Below are 14,979 nucleotides of genomic sequence, written 5' to 3'. Positions count from 1 at the left end.
TCCCGAAGCCAGGGCCGAATTTACATAGTGGGCGCCTCTAGGCCCACTGCCATTCATCGCCACTGTCCCCTCCCCTTTATTCGTGCAAATTTTTATCATCTGGACTGGAGCAATGGGGATTGATGCAATGGGAAATTTAAAAAATGATTGTATCTCCAGCACATCCCCAGTGTTTTTGAACCAATGTGGTTGTGGTTGGGCAGCATGCCGCCCCCCTAAAATCCTGCCTGGGCCCTGCCTAGGTGGCCTTTCGACAAATCTGGGCCTGCCCAAAGTGGCGAAAAGACCCGAAGCCACGAAAATAGCCAAAGTCCTAAAGCGGCGAAAAGACCCAAAGTCACAGAAAAAGCGAAATTGAAGTCCTGAAGCGGCGAAAAGACCCGAAGTCACGGAAAAAGCCGAAATTGAAGTCCTGAAGCGCCGAAAAGACCCAAAGTCACGAAAGGAGGCGAAGTTGATGTCCTGTAGCCACAGGTTCAATTCCTCTGAACACCAATGTGTGTGTTTTTTTGTTTTTTTAATCCCCTGGCCACCAATGTATTATTTTTAAACTTTATAGGCCCCTGCCACCAATGTTTTTTTAAAAAATATTCTTTTGGGCCCCAATTTTTTTTAACTTGTAAGGGGGGCCCTGGCGCCCATGTTTTTTTAAAAATTGTTCGTTGGGGCACCAATTTTTTACTTGTAAGGGGAGGCCCTGGCACCAATGCTTTATAAAAAAAACTTTTATTGGGGGCCCTGGCGCCCTTATAGGGGGGCCCTGGTCTCCAATAGCTTTTTATAACTTGTGTGTGGGGGGATTACCTTTTTTAACGCTGATGTCTGTGTGGTCTTTTAACTGTGATGTGTAGTGGGCGGGATCTGGGGTGCGGCTTGAGGGACGGGATCTGGGGTGCGGCTTGAGGGGCGGCTTGAGGGATTTCTAACGGCGGCCCTGGGGTGAGGGGTAGAGGGGCTGAGGGATGTGTTTAGGTCTGATGCCTAGGGCATCAGACCTAAATAAGCAATGTAATTTTCACCAGTGAATGACTTTGCTTTGCGAGCAGCACTAAACATTTGCTAAAACGCCATGGTATTTATTAAAGGGTTCAAATGTGAATGAAAAAAAGCTATGAATGATGTGCTACCTCAAAAAATATATATTTTTTGGACAAATACTAGCAGAAAAAAAATCAGAAAACTCTAAAAGTCCTAATTGATTAAAAAAATGGTCCAGTAGGATCAGCACAGGTCCCACTGACTTCTATGGGACATCAAGAGCTTTAACTTGGCCCTGGTTTGTATTAGAGTTTTTTGTGTTGTTTACACTTCATGAATCTTGAATGTCAGTAAGAATATGACCGCTCAAGACTCACCCCACTGCTTCAGTCTCCCCAATAAGCTCTATGAGCTCAGTGTGCTCAGCCACCAGCGCTCCAACTGTGATAAATCCAAAAGAAAAATGTTCCAGGCGGCAATCCGAATAAGTATAAAGAGGTATCTTCATTGTGTCTTGGTGGGTAACATCATCGCCTTACGCGTTTCGGGAAAGCATTCCCTTAGTCTTAGTTGCCTATGACTAAGGGAATGCTTTCCCGAAATGCGTAAGGCGATGATGTTACCCACCATGACATAATAAAGATACTTCTTTATGCTTATCCGGAGTGCTGCCTGTTACATTTTTCTTTTGGATAAATCTTGAATGTTTTGTATTTTATAGAAATTAAAATAAAATCTTAAATTTTCAGAGAATTGTGAAAAAAATTTAACTTTGACTGTTAGTAAACAAGCCTCTTATTGTCCGGTTTTGGTTGACGAGTGCTAGGTGGAAGCATGCTAGAAAACAAATTGGTGCTGGTGTCGTTAAAGGGGAACTATCGCGAAAATCAAAATTTATTATAAGCTTCATCGAAATTCGCCATCTAAAACCTGCCGAATTGCTGTTTTAGCCTATGGAAGACCTCCTAGAACCTATTTGGAGTCAATTGGTGGACGATTCAAATGCGCTATTACTTCAAGTTGTACTCCGCTCCTTCCCTCCCCACGTCACTCCCCCATCCCCTCGTCACTCCCCCCTCCCCTCGTCACTCCCCTCCACCCTCTCGTCACTCCCTCCCCTTGTCACTCTCCTTGTCGTCCCCTCCGCCCTTAATCTTCCCTATGCACACACGGTTACTAGGGGGAGGGGCGGGGGTACCCGACCGAGCGCCTAGGGCACCCTGTCAGCTTGTTCCGGCCCTAGTCAGGAGGACTGCTGGCTAAAACACTGACATATTAATAATAGTGCTCATTATAGGGGGGACTTTGTAGAGTTCAGTATTAAATTGAGGCAGTGCATATGGGTAGTGTGCTTGTAAAGTGGCAGTGCAATGGTAAAAGCCCACCCTAATGACCAGTCATTTTCCCTTGGCAGTTGAATATGAAAGACCATACAGGCAACTACATCACCCTTTATTGCCATATCTGTTGCCAATGTCTCTAATTAGACTCTAGATACACTAGGTTAATTGTGGGTTTGGCCACTGGGGCAAGGCAAGGAGACATCTATGACAAGAAGCTGCACCGCCAAGAATCACAGTACATCTCTGGCATATTTAATATCCAGCACTGGCCATGGGCTAACATTGAAAAGCAGGACTTAACACTTCCTGAGCAACTAGTGAACGCCACACAGTTTCTCTATGTTTCTCTCTGTGTTTCCCTGTTATTGGGAGTTGCACTTTAGAAATATAATATAATTTATGATCAACCCAGGCTAAGGCTATTATTTATTAACATGTATTTTAGAGGTTTCTAGTGTCGTTTGAGTGTGCCCAAGAAACAACACACTGCAAAACTTTGTTGGGTGTGGTTAGCCATCACAAATGGGTGAATTAGAAAACCCAACATTTACTATATTAAATTATTCAATTTCTCTCTCTTTCTTGCTGTCTACTTCTGAGCTCATTGGAACGCCGGTCCATTCTGTGAGATTTTATGATAAGCCCCTGATGAAAGACAACCAGCCAAAGGAGAGGGAACTAAAGAAATCATGAAAACCATTGTGAGGTCCCATTAGCCAACAACTGATGCCAATGTATCCACCCAAGATCCTTAATAAATACACAGATCATAATCTTGAGAAACAATATTTTTTATTTGTATTATTATTATATACATAAAGTGAACATGACAAGCAAGTTATTTATGAAACGTGATCCATGGTATTCATCTCTAAATAAGATTTCCATTGACGGTCGCCGCTCTGTCTCATATCTCAAACAGAATCACAGAAGGAATTACATCTAAAGGGCAACTAAACTTATGAGCTTATTATAAATTAATAAGAAGCATGATGTGTTACTTCACTTTCTAGATGATTTTATGCTACACTTTATCTTCAATACAGCAAAGTAACCAGTAACTATCATGGGGGGTTCAAATGGTGTGCAAAGATCACATCTATTAGTAAGGCTTGCTGGCCCATCCCAGGAAAGGCCCATATTTAGCACCACAAACACATTACAAATCACTATGTGTTAACTGTACCTTAATCATTCGAACACATATATATTTAACACAATTATATATTGAATTTACAAATGAATTAAAGTGTATGAGTCTTTCAGTGCTCAGTACTGTTAATGGGATACAATTGTCAGACATTATCAGTAAAACATTGCACCAGGCAGTGGATGGATTAAACCTACTTTTTACTTTTCTTTTGGGCTGGATATTGATATAAGTACAAAGTATCCACGGCACACAGCTTAGTGTAAGCAAGGGTTTCCTTGCACGTTTATTGCGGTAGTGAGCAACCTTTCGGGGTCACGCCCCTTTGTCAAGCCTGCGGCCATTAGTGCAATCAAACATAAATAGTCGTACAATTCCAATGATTGGTGCAACAATTAGTGCTTAAAATACAGGGAAAGGTAATGAACACCGCGCTTTTCATCATGTAGGGTAAGATTCATGGATTTTTTAATAATTATCATTAATGTAGGACATTTTCCTATTTTTCACTTTCAATTTTTTCAATTTTCAATTTTTAAAATTTTTTTTAATTTTTTCACTTTTTTTTCAGGATTTTTGGACTTTGGTTTATTAGGTATGGTTTCACCTTGTGCAATATTTTCTATGTAAATTTTATATTGAATTTTATGGAAATTTCTATGTATTTATTACACCAATCATTGTATTTTAAGCACTAATTGTTGCACCAATCATTGGAATTGTACGACTATTTATGTTTGATTGCACTAATGGCCGCAGGCTTGACAAAGGGGCGTGACCCCGAAACGTTGCTCACTACCGCAATAAACGTGCAAGGAGACCCTTGCTTACACTAAGCTGTGTGCCGTGGATACTTTGTACTTCAAACAGATTGTGAGGTTGCCGAACCTCTACCACAGAGCACCAGATATCTAATTGAATTGTGGTGTGCGAGAGCTGGATATATTTTGTCTACCAGTAATTCGGCAATTGCTCTCTGCACCCTGACTGTTTGCCTGACAGCATGTCCTTTGCGGATATAGCGGCTACTACGGATCATAAGGCTGATACCTTTTCCTTTACCGAAGCCGAAAGGAAGAAAATTCTTAACGCTGCCCACAGCTTACCAACTACTACTGCACCTGTGGGGGCTGATATTCTACGTAAATTGGAACAGCTTAAACGGCGTGAAACGGCATGGGGGCTGCACTCTTCATCTTTAGCCGAATATGTAAAGGCTCAACGTATTCCACGCGGGCTACGGATTACCCTGCAACCAGCATTATTCAAGGACAATCAGGAGTTTCTCCTAAAATGGCAGGGCATCCTAAACCGCTGCAGCCTAGATTTAATCACTCTTACTGTTCAACAGTTACATTTGGGAATGAAGGAGTTAAAACAGCAAATACATGCTACCGAGGAGAGCTACAGAGAGAAAGTGGACGCAGACGACACGCTACTGCGGGATCTCGAACTGAAGATCGAACGGCTACAACAGGAGATTCTTCAATTAAAGCTCCGCAAGTTCCGACGCGATACACGGGATTACGAGCAGGGAGAAGTGTATACCTGGATGGAGAAAAGGCGCTTGTACCGCAAACAGCGTGGGGCCACATGGATGGCGCCCGACAGAAGATCACAACAGTCCTCCGATGCAGAGCATGGCTCCCCTACATCATCACAAGGCTCATCGGCTTCTTTTTTAGGGGTAAGCCCGGCGCAAGGAAGCCACCGACCAGGAGGGGTCACAGGAAATCGAAACCCCGACCCACCAGTACCATCTACCAGCAAGCGGGGACGCCAGCACCGCAGGTAAACCCGGTGTTTAATCTTTCTTCACATGAACTCAGTGACACTGAACTTAATGTACTCAATAAGGGGCTAAATTTTGTTCCCTCCTTCACCACCCCTGCATTTACTCAGTCCATCGATCTGTTTAAATTTACCAGGTCTTTAAAACTTAAAGCTTTTTTTTCGGATAAAATAGGCAGTACAAGTAATGATACTAAGTTGCCATTGTTGAAAAGTAAGTTAAGTAAAAAAAGTAACTATATTCCCCCAGGCAACTATGCGGCTATTGATACTTTTGAAGCTGTTGTTTCATGTGAATTGTCTAAAATGCTGGCTAATAAGACTAGTAAGAAACAATGTAACATTACTATGGCTGAAAGGGGTGCTGTAAAGGCTTTACAATCTAACGACAAAATTACTATTTTAAAAGCTGACAAAGGCGGTGGTATTGTCGTACTTAATACTATTGATTATGACAAGGAGGCTGACCGGCAATTAAGTAACGGTACACACTATAAAAAACTTGATAGTGATCCTACCGTTAAATATAAAAATGAGATTAACATACTTTTAAATGAGGCAACCTTGGAAGGAATTATAACAGAGGAAATTGGACAACTTTTATTTACACAATTTCCCAAGGTGCCGCAAGCTTATTTTTTGCCTAAAATACATAAAAGCCTGACGCAGCCACCAGGAAGGCCCATTGTTTCCAATGTAGGCTCTATTTGGCAACCCCTTGCAATTTATATTGATACATATCTGCAGGAACTACTACCTAATTTGGAACCAGTGTTAACTGACACAACTGAATTTCTTTCCAGACTTGATAAGATAATAATACCTACTAAACCTTTCTTCCTTTGTTCTTTAGATGTGAAAGATTTATTCACATCTATCCCACATGATGAGGGCATTGAGTGCATCCGTACTTACCTTTCAAAAGGGACATTACCCACTTTTATGATTAATTTTTTAAGTACATTACTTGAGTGCGTACTTACAAAAAATTATTTTCAATTCAAAGGTGAATTTTTCCTTCAATTACAAGGTTGTGCGATGGGTGCCAACATGGCGCCCGCTTACGCCAATATTTTTATGGATTTTTTTGAAAAAACCTTTATTTTTTCCAATCTAGAGTTTGCCGTACACATACAATCGTACATGAGGTATGTGGATGACACATTCTTTATTTGGACAGGCACCCTTATTGAACTCCAAGATTTTGTCACCTATCTGAATAGTATACATGGGACAATTAAATTTACTTTTGAGGCCCACCCTTGTGAACTACATTTTTTAGATGTGCTGATTAATTACACGGGAAATTCCTTTACGACTTCTCTTTACACTAAACCTACAGATAAAAATAATCTGGTGAGGGCCACAAGTTTTCATCCCCCAGGTTTACTAAAAGGTCTACCTAAGAGTCAGTTGCTACGCGTTAAACGCATTACATCCACAGAGGATCTGTTTGATACTGAATCATCTAAAATTTTAAAAAAATTTACAGAAAAGGGTTACGACCCAAAGGAATTATGTGCAGTAAGGGAGGAGGTTAAGGTTATTCCTAGAGAAGAGACCTTTAAACGTAAAACTATGAATCAATCTACATTAACTCGTATTCCCTTTATTTCCACATATGATTCTAATTCCAGATTATGCAGAAAGATCATTCTCAAGTATTGGGGTATCTTGAAGGCTGACCCGAAATTCGGACATCTTTTTCAGTCACCACCCCTCTTTTCGTATAAAAGAGGAAGAAATATAGGTGATTTAATTAAACCTAAACCAAAATTTGAAAGGGATAAGTATCAGTCTGTGAAATCTAAAGGCACCTTTCCCTGTCGTAATTGTGGCCATTGTAATGGCATTATTCCAGGTGATGTAGTAACACATCCTTCACTAGGGTCTAAACATAAGACAAATGGTTTCTTTACTTGTGACTCCTCTAACGTTATATACTGCTTGAAATGCCCATGTGGCTTGGCCTATGTAGGCCAAACCACTAGATCGATTAAAATTCGTCTAAACGAGCACAAGTCACTAATAAGAAATTTTAAACCTATAAGCAATGTGACTGAATCAGCTAAAAAGGAAGGTGTGAGAATTGATAAAAAAGATAAGAAAGAGAAGAAAGAAATGTTGTTGGCAAGACACTTTTCAGCTCATGGACACAGGGTGGCGCAATTGCGTTGGCAAATACTGGAGAGAGTGGAGAATAAGCAGGGACAGGATATTAAGAAGTTGTTACATCAAAGAGAGTGTTACTGGATTTGGCTCCTACAGTCTAGACAGCCTAAAGGGTTAAATGAAGAATATAATCTTGCCTGCTTTTTATAACTAATCTTGCTATTTTCCCCTTTTTACAGATAATATCCTCCCATATAATACAGGGAAAGGTAATGAACACCGCGCTTTTCATCATGTAGGGTAAGATTCATGGATTTTTTAATAATTATCATTAATGTAGGACATTTTCCTATTTTTCACTTTCAATTTTTTCAATTTTCAATTTTTAAAATTTTTTTTAATTTTTTCACTTTTTTTTCAGGATTTTTGGACTTTGGTTTATTAGGTATGGTTTCACCTTGTGCAATATTTTCTATGTAAATTTTATATTGAATTTTATGGAAATTTCTATGTATTTATTACACCAATCATTGTATTTTAAGCACTAATTGTTGCACCAATCATTGGAATTGTACGACTATTTATGTTTGATTGCACTAATGGCCGCAGGCTTGACAAAGGGGCGTGACCCCGAAACGTTGCTCACTACCGCAATAAACGTGCAAGGAGACCCTTGCTTACACTAAGCTGTGTGCCGTGGATACTTTGTACTTCAAACAGATTGTGAGGTTGCCGAACCTCTACCACAGAGCACCAGATATCTAATTGAATTGTGGTGTGCGAGAGCTGGATATATTCTGGATATTGATATAAACCATCTTCAATATCTTCTTCTTTAGATCTCCCAATGTGGGCAACTGCAACCTAGCCAGGAAGCAAATAAAATCAATACAAGGTACTGGAGAATGTTGCTGTGACAATATACTGTTGTATACTTACTTTGGTGCCAGATCTTACTTGCCTGTTTCTCACATAAGGCAAACAAAAGGTCCTACTACACAAGAATCCAGAGAAACACTTATAACGTGAACTTCAGCAATGTGTAAAGGGTATTTACTACTGGCAGACTTATAACCAGGACCCCATTCCCATACCGGTACTCTAAACAATATGTGAGTTATATAAACGTAACCAAGGTAGGTCTAACACCAGTGTGGATGCATAGTGGATAAGGTGGCAAGCAACCCCTCAGAATATGTGCCTGCCACAGACATCTCAAGTTTAGGAGTAATGAATGTAATTAATGTAACATCTATGGACAGCACTTTGAGAGGAAAGGAAAGAGAAATGGAAGAGACAGATACTTTAGAAACAAAAGCAGCATCAGTAAAAATGCCCAGGAGCAACTGAATCAGGAAAATCCTTAACTGAACCAGATGTGAAGAAGGATAACAGTACATTAGCCTTCACAGTCAGAAACTTGTTGAGATGGGACACCTGACATTCCTTCTTATAAGGATATGAATCATATGGAAGGATACTTATCCAATTCTGATTTCATTCAGGTGTATAATCAAATCTTCTGAATGCCTCTAGCAGCTCTGATGGGATCCTTAAGGTTCTTGTAACTCTCAATATGGCCTTGGTTGTTTGGCTCAAACTAAGGCTTAACTGTTATATTGAGAAATGCATCCAGTGTCTTTGTTATAAAGAATATGTTTTTGGAATCATGTGAGGAGAATATTCCAACTTGGGCCTTCTCTGTCAGAACTTGACACCTGATGTTGCCTTTATATGACTTGGACTTTTGTCCATATGGATATGGACTGGTCCTCCACCTACCCCGTCCATTCCACCGCGCTATGACTTCCGATCCGACTTGCTGAGAAGAAACACAGGTGACCAGTCGGATGTGCCAAACATGTATCAGACACAACACAACTGTCTGATGGGAACACCGCGCGCTGCATCTTCATTCGACAGTCGTGTTGTGTGAAGTTCGTAGATGCGATTTTTCTATAACTTACATTACTGTATATACTCGAGTATAAGCCGTCCCGATTATAAGCCGAGGTACCTAATTTTACCTCCAAAAACTGGGAAAGCTTATTGACTAGAGTATAAGCCGAGTATAAGCCTAGGGTGAGAAATACAGCAGCTTCTGGTAAGTTTCAATCAAAAAATTGAGGGTTTCTGTTCCCATTGGAGGTGCCGGCGTCTCGTTTTTGGATGCCGAAGACCATTCTCGGATGCCGGCGACTATTCTTGGAGACTATTCTTGGAGGCCGGCGACTATTCTTGGACGCCGTTGACTATTCTTAGACGCCGGCGACGTTTTTTGCACTTGACCCGCGTATAAGCCGAGGTAGAGTTTTTCAGCATATTTTGGAGGCTGAAAAACTCGGCTTATACTCGCTTATACTCACATGTTCCACATGGACTGGCTGGAAGCCATGACAAAAAATTAACAACAAGCTAAAAAATTCTCTCTCACTTGGACCACATATATTAATTGTCTTCCCTCTCCACTCCGATATATAACCATCCACACCTTCATAAACGCAACTTGGTATGACATAGAAATTTTAAGAGGTAATTCATTGTTACAAGAAACAAACCACTATATCCAAAACATACTATCATTATACCTAAGGTAAATAAATTTAGCCTGTTTGGATTGTAATTAAACTCGTAACTAGTTTTACGGAAATATATCACTATGTTAACTCTTAATTTTCTTTTTATGTACTTTATTTTTCTTTTCTTTTATTTAAGCATGTACTATGACATCAATGACCGATACATACCAATAATAAATATAAAAAAAAATAATTAAAAAATAAAATGTCCAGGAAATGTATTGCATGCCCCAAAAAAGGGGCATCTTTCATGAAATCTCCTGCTGAAACATCTAGACATAAATATGTTTATAGGGAATAAGCAATAAACCTAAACCAAGTGAAACACAGAAAATAAACACAGGATAAAAACTCTGGGTCCCAAGCTCAAGGAGTTGTACACATATCCTGAAAGGATTGATATTTAATACTATTAATACTTAATATTTAATACTATTATGCACTCACTTATTGAATGGACTCTATGCTAATATTACTAATGCTTCAGGTAGGTCTAAAACCTGTTTGACCCTTAAAGGAGAAGGAAACCCCCTGGGCGCAAAACCTTGGGCAGAATGCAAACATACTACATAACATTGATAAAAAACTTGCTCAAAGAGAGAGTTTTTGGATTTGGAAGCTAAGTCCCCTAAGGGACTGAAAAAAATTGGGGATTGCACTGCTTTCTTTAATGGTTAATTAATTTAAAATAATTGATATACACATGTTTCTTTTACAGCCCTAAGATAGAATCCTCCAGTGTACAAGTGAAATACAGGCATCCTTCTCTTACTCGTGTCCTAGATAGTGAGTAATTATCAGTAATTCATATTGTTTGTAATTATTCACAGGACAGACTATCATTGACAAAACAAAAGTACAAAAAGTACTTTAATTGTAAAACGGACATATTAAAGACCTTTTTTTATATTCACACTTCCTGTTTTTTATATTCACATACTTACCTGTTGACCACCACTAGGGGTCGATGTATGTTTGCCAATAAATTTTCACAGTGTCTCTGGTTTATTATCACTGAGGAAGGGCCATGTGATCCCAAAACGTTTGATCTTGGTAAAGTGTTTACAGCAACATGGAATAAATTTTGGGAACACCCGGTTGCAGCATAACAAGGTATCGGTGTTCTTTTTTCTTGTTGGATTCACTGCTGGCGTGTGGCTAGGCCAGTGCCTATACCTTTATCTCCTAAATTTACTTTTTGTGTGAAGTTTGGCAAAGTCTTCTCTGGCGAAAATTTACCATTTAGTTAATTTGCCCCAATGCCTTCATAGAAGTGGTGAAAAATGACCATTACTCCTACTGAGGTTCTAGTGTTTCAGCCCATGGTACAAGTCTTAACATTATGGGGACATATCAGTATTTGATCTTCATAAAGGTTATGCAAATGAATAAAAAAGGGAAAACTGTACTTAACCCTTGGATCTAATACCTGGTATTGCCCTTTGGCAGAAACAAGCTCAATTATGTATTTCTTATAACGTATAATTGTCAATATATGTAACCATATGCAGGGCCATCAGGGGGGCACAGGGGGTACAAGTATACTGGGCTCGGGCCTGAAGGGGGGCAGACCCCCCTTGACAGCCATGCCGTGCTGTCCTTCAGAAGTCCTGAACAGCCAAAATGCGGAAGTGCCGAAAAACCGACCAGCCGAAGTCCCGAAGCAGGGAAAAGACCCAAAGCCACAAAAATAGCAGAAGTCCCGAAGCGGCGAAAACACCCGAAGTCCCGAAAACAGCCGAAGTTGAAGTCCTGAAGCGGAGAAAAGACCCAAAGTCACAAAAATATCTGAAATTGAAGTCTTGAAGTGCGAAAAGACCCGAAGTCATGAAAACAACCGAAATTGAAGTCCTGAAGCGTCTGGGGGGTTATTAATTGTTATCATAACTTGTGTGTGTGGGGAGGTTACCTTTTTTAGCGTTGATGTCTGTGTGGTGTTTTAACTGTGGTGTGGGGTGGGCAGGATCTGGGGTGGGCTTGGGGGCCGGGGCACAGAAAATGTTGTTGTACGGGGCCCTGTGATTTCTAATGGCGGCCCTGACCATATGTATGAAGGGTCTTGCATGCACAGCTCATTTCTCCCCACTGCATCTTTATGGAATTCAGGCCCAAGCTTTTACTTCCAGAATTCTCCTTTTTGAATTTACTGGGCCATTTAGGGTTATTGACATTTTGCAAGGCCAGCTTTTGGTTCAGTTTCAATCCTCTAACAAACACCCTCTGGTAGAGACCTGCATGGGTCTGTTTTTTTTTTTTTAAAACCAGCACTCATCCCGTACCTGCTTTTGAAACTCCATGAATTTTCACCCAACCTGCTAACCGCTGTGTTCGTCGAGCTGACAGGAAGTGATGTCATTTTGCCCAGAAGTTGACGTTACAGCGAGCATTTTTAACCATTAGGACACTTTAGGATTTTTAGCTATTTCCCCTGTATTGGCCACCTGTAGCCCCCCACTGCAAAGGATTGGGCACCCGCACACTGGGCAAATAAAGAATAATCTGGCCGAGTCCAAATCATACTGCGAGTATTTCATGGGTACCTGACCCTAGAGTCCTGCGCGAGTCTATTTTTTGGTCCCGTACCCTGCAATCCACAACCCGGACCTGCATTCTTACCCGCTTGGAACCGCTACCCGCAAGTACCTCATCCGCAACGCGGACCCCTTGACCATCAAGAATCAGGAAGTGCTGTCATTGTAAACCGGAAGTGCAATCATCGGAAGTAGACGTGATCAGAAATGAAGGCGTAAAACAGGAAGTGCTGTCATTGTAAACCGGAAGTGACGTCATCGGTAGTAGACGTGACAAGAAAAAAGGAGTAATTATCGCAACTGGAAAGACCTGCGGCCCGACCCACAACCTGCAAACCCGCAGAACCGCGTCTTTACCATCACCCGGAAATTCTACCCGGAACCCGCAGGATAAAACAGGTTTTTGCGGGTAACCCGCGGGTACCCGACCCGCTGCAGGACTCTACCTGACCCGATGCAGGACTCTGGTACAATGAATAAACCATGCCATGCTTTACAACTGTATCAAGTTCTAGTGAAAAAAGGGATTAACTTACTTTTTCCATATGCAATATTGCCCTGGACACACTGCCCAGGAAAACACATGGAGGAGATGGCATTCGGGAATATAAGAATGACAACACAAAACCTTGTTCAAAAGCAATGCATATTTATTCAGCCAATTTGGATAGAAAGTACAAGTATTAGTTAAACATTACTACGTGCACATATTCACCATAGCTCTGTAATAAATTATGTATCTAATATGCAAAGCAAATATAAACTACAAACCTTGAACATAATAAAAGAAAGGTTTAACAAAATGTTTACAAATAAATGTCATTAATATACTATTTACAACTTTCACGTGTTTTTCCTTTTAACAAAAAACATCTTTTGGCAAATAATCTGTCCAATATGCTGTATAATTAATCTTCCATTTATTAAAGAGAATAATAAATGCATCGGGCCATATCTTTCACTGTTTCCCAAACAATCCCTGCATGTAAGTGGGATTGTCCATATTCCAAGCCTCAGAGGAAACTATGGCAAAAACGAATTCTTCAGAGGCAGACAGTGTAACCAACTACTAGATGATGTTCAGCAGTCAAAATACTAATGACTGAATGAAGCATCTTCCCAAAATGGCAACGACTTAAAAGCTGATCAGTGGGAAAAGTCATACTTAAGAAAAAAGTAATGAGTGTAGAATGTACACACAGTTCCCATCAGCACATGTGAATAATGGCTTATACAATGTACTTGGAAGCACCCACAACAGCTTCTAAAAACTGTGAACAAAAGAAAATTGCTATGCACACTCAACACTCTTCATATGACATCAATCTAGACCGAATATAACCTGCAAGTGGCTCATTGTAAAATAATCCAACACATGGAAAATGCTGGACTTTTGCTTCCTGGGGAATGATGATAGATCTATTTCCCCTGCTAACTGAGCAAAGATACATTTAGTCACATTTGGACTGATCCTCAAGGGACCATTTTGGCATATACCAAATCAGTCCACCTGTTTAAAAAAAGAGTAAAAAATACTCTTTTTTTAAACAGCACAAGCTTCAAAATGTACAAAAGTAGGACTACAATTGTATGTCTAATGTTCTTGTCAGAAAACAAACATGTGAGCAACATTGCTGCAATTGTATTAAAGAGCTGTTTGGTCAGTACCAAGTGCCTGTCACTTGTGGAACATGCTTCATTTAAGTTGCAACTGTTAAAGGAGTGTTCTAGCTTGCCCTTTGCTAGGGAATTACGTCCCCCTTAACAGTTGCCCTCATCACCAATCTTCTTTCTTGGGCTTCAACTTTATACTGTTATTTATAAACTATTGAACCTAAATTTTTTTTTGGACTAAAGCGTCTCTCAGAAATGGCAGACCCCTAATGTTAAACAGCTCAACCCATTAATACTGTTGCAGCATTCAGACATTCTAAGCTATCATCACAAGGCTGTTCACAAGACAGCATGTTTATAGACTGGGAGAACTAATGCTGCAGTATTTGGAAAAACAAACACATAGGGGCAGATTTATCAAAGGTTGAGGTGAATTTTCGATTAAAAAAAATTTGAATTTCGAGCTATTTTTTGTGTACTTCGACTAGGGAATAGTCCAAATTGGATTCAAATTTGAAAGAAATTCGAAAATTCGAGTATGGAAACTTTCATGTACTGTGTCTTTAAAAATTCGACTTCAACCATTTGCCATCTAAAACCTTCCGAATTGCTGTTTTAGACTATGGGGGACCTCGTAGAACAGTGATCCCCAACCACTAGCTTGTGAGCAACATGTTGCTCTCCAACCCCTTGGCTGTTGCTCTCAATTGCCTCAAAGCAGGTGATTATTTTTAAATTCCAGGCTTGGAGGCAAGTTTTGGTTGAATAAAAACCAGGTGCACTGCCAAACAAAGCCTCAATATAGGTTGACAATCCACATAGGGGGTACCAAATGGCCAATCACAGAAAATGTTTTATGCTTGTGTTGCTCCCCAACTCCT

This window comes from Xenopus laevis, chromosome 2S (assembly GCF_017654675.1).
Source record: "Xenopus laevis strain J_2021 chromosome 2S, Xenopus_laevis_v10.1, whole genome shotgun sequence".
Taxonomy (NCBI): domain Eukaryota; kingdom Metazoa; phylum Chordata; class Amphibia; order Anura; family Pipidae; genus Xenopus; species Xenopus laevis.
Note: the sequence above shows the minus strand (reverse complement) of the source record.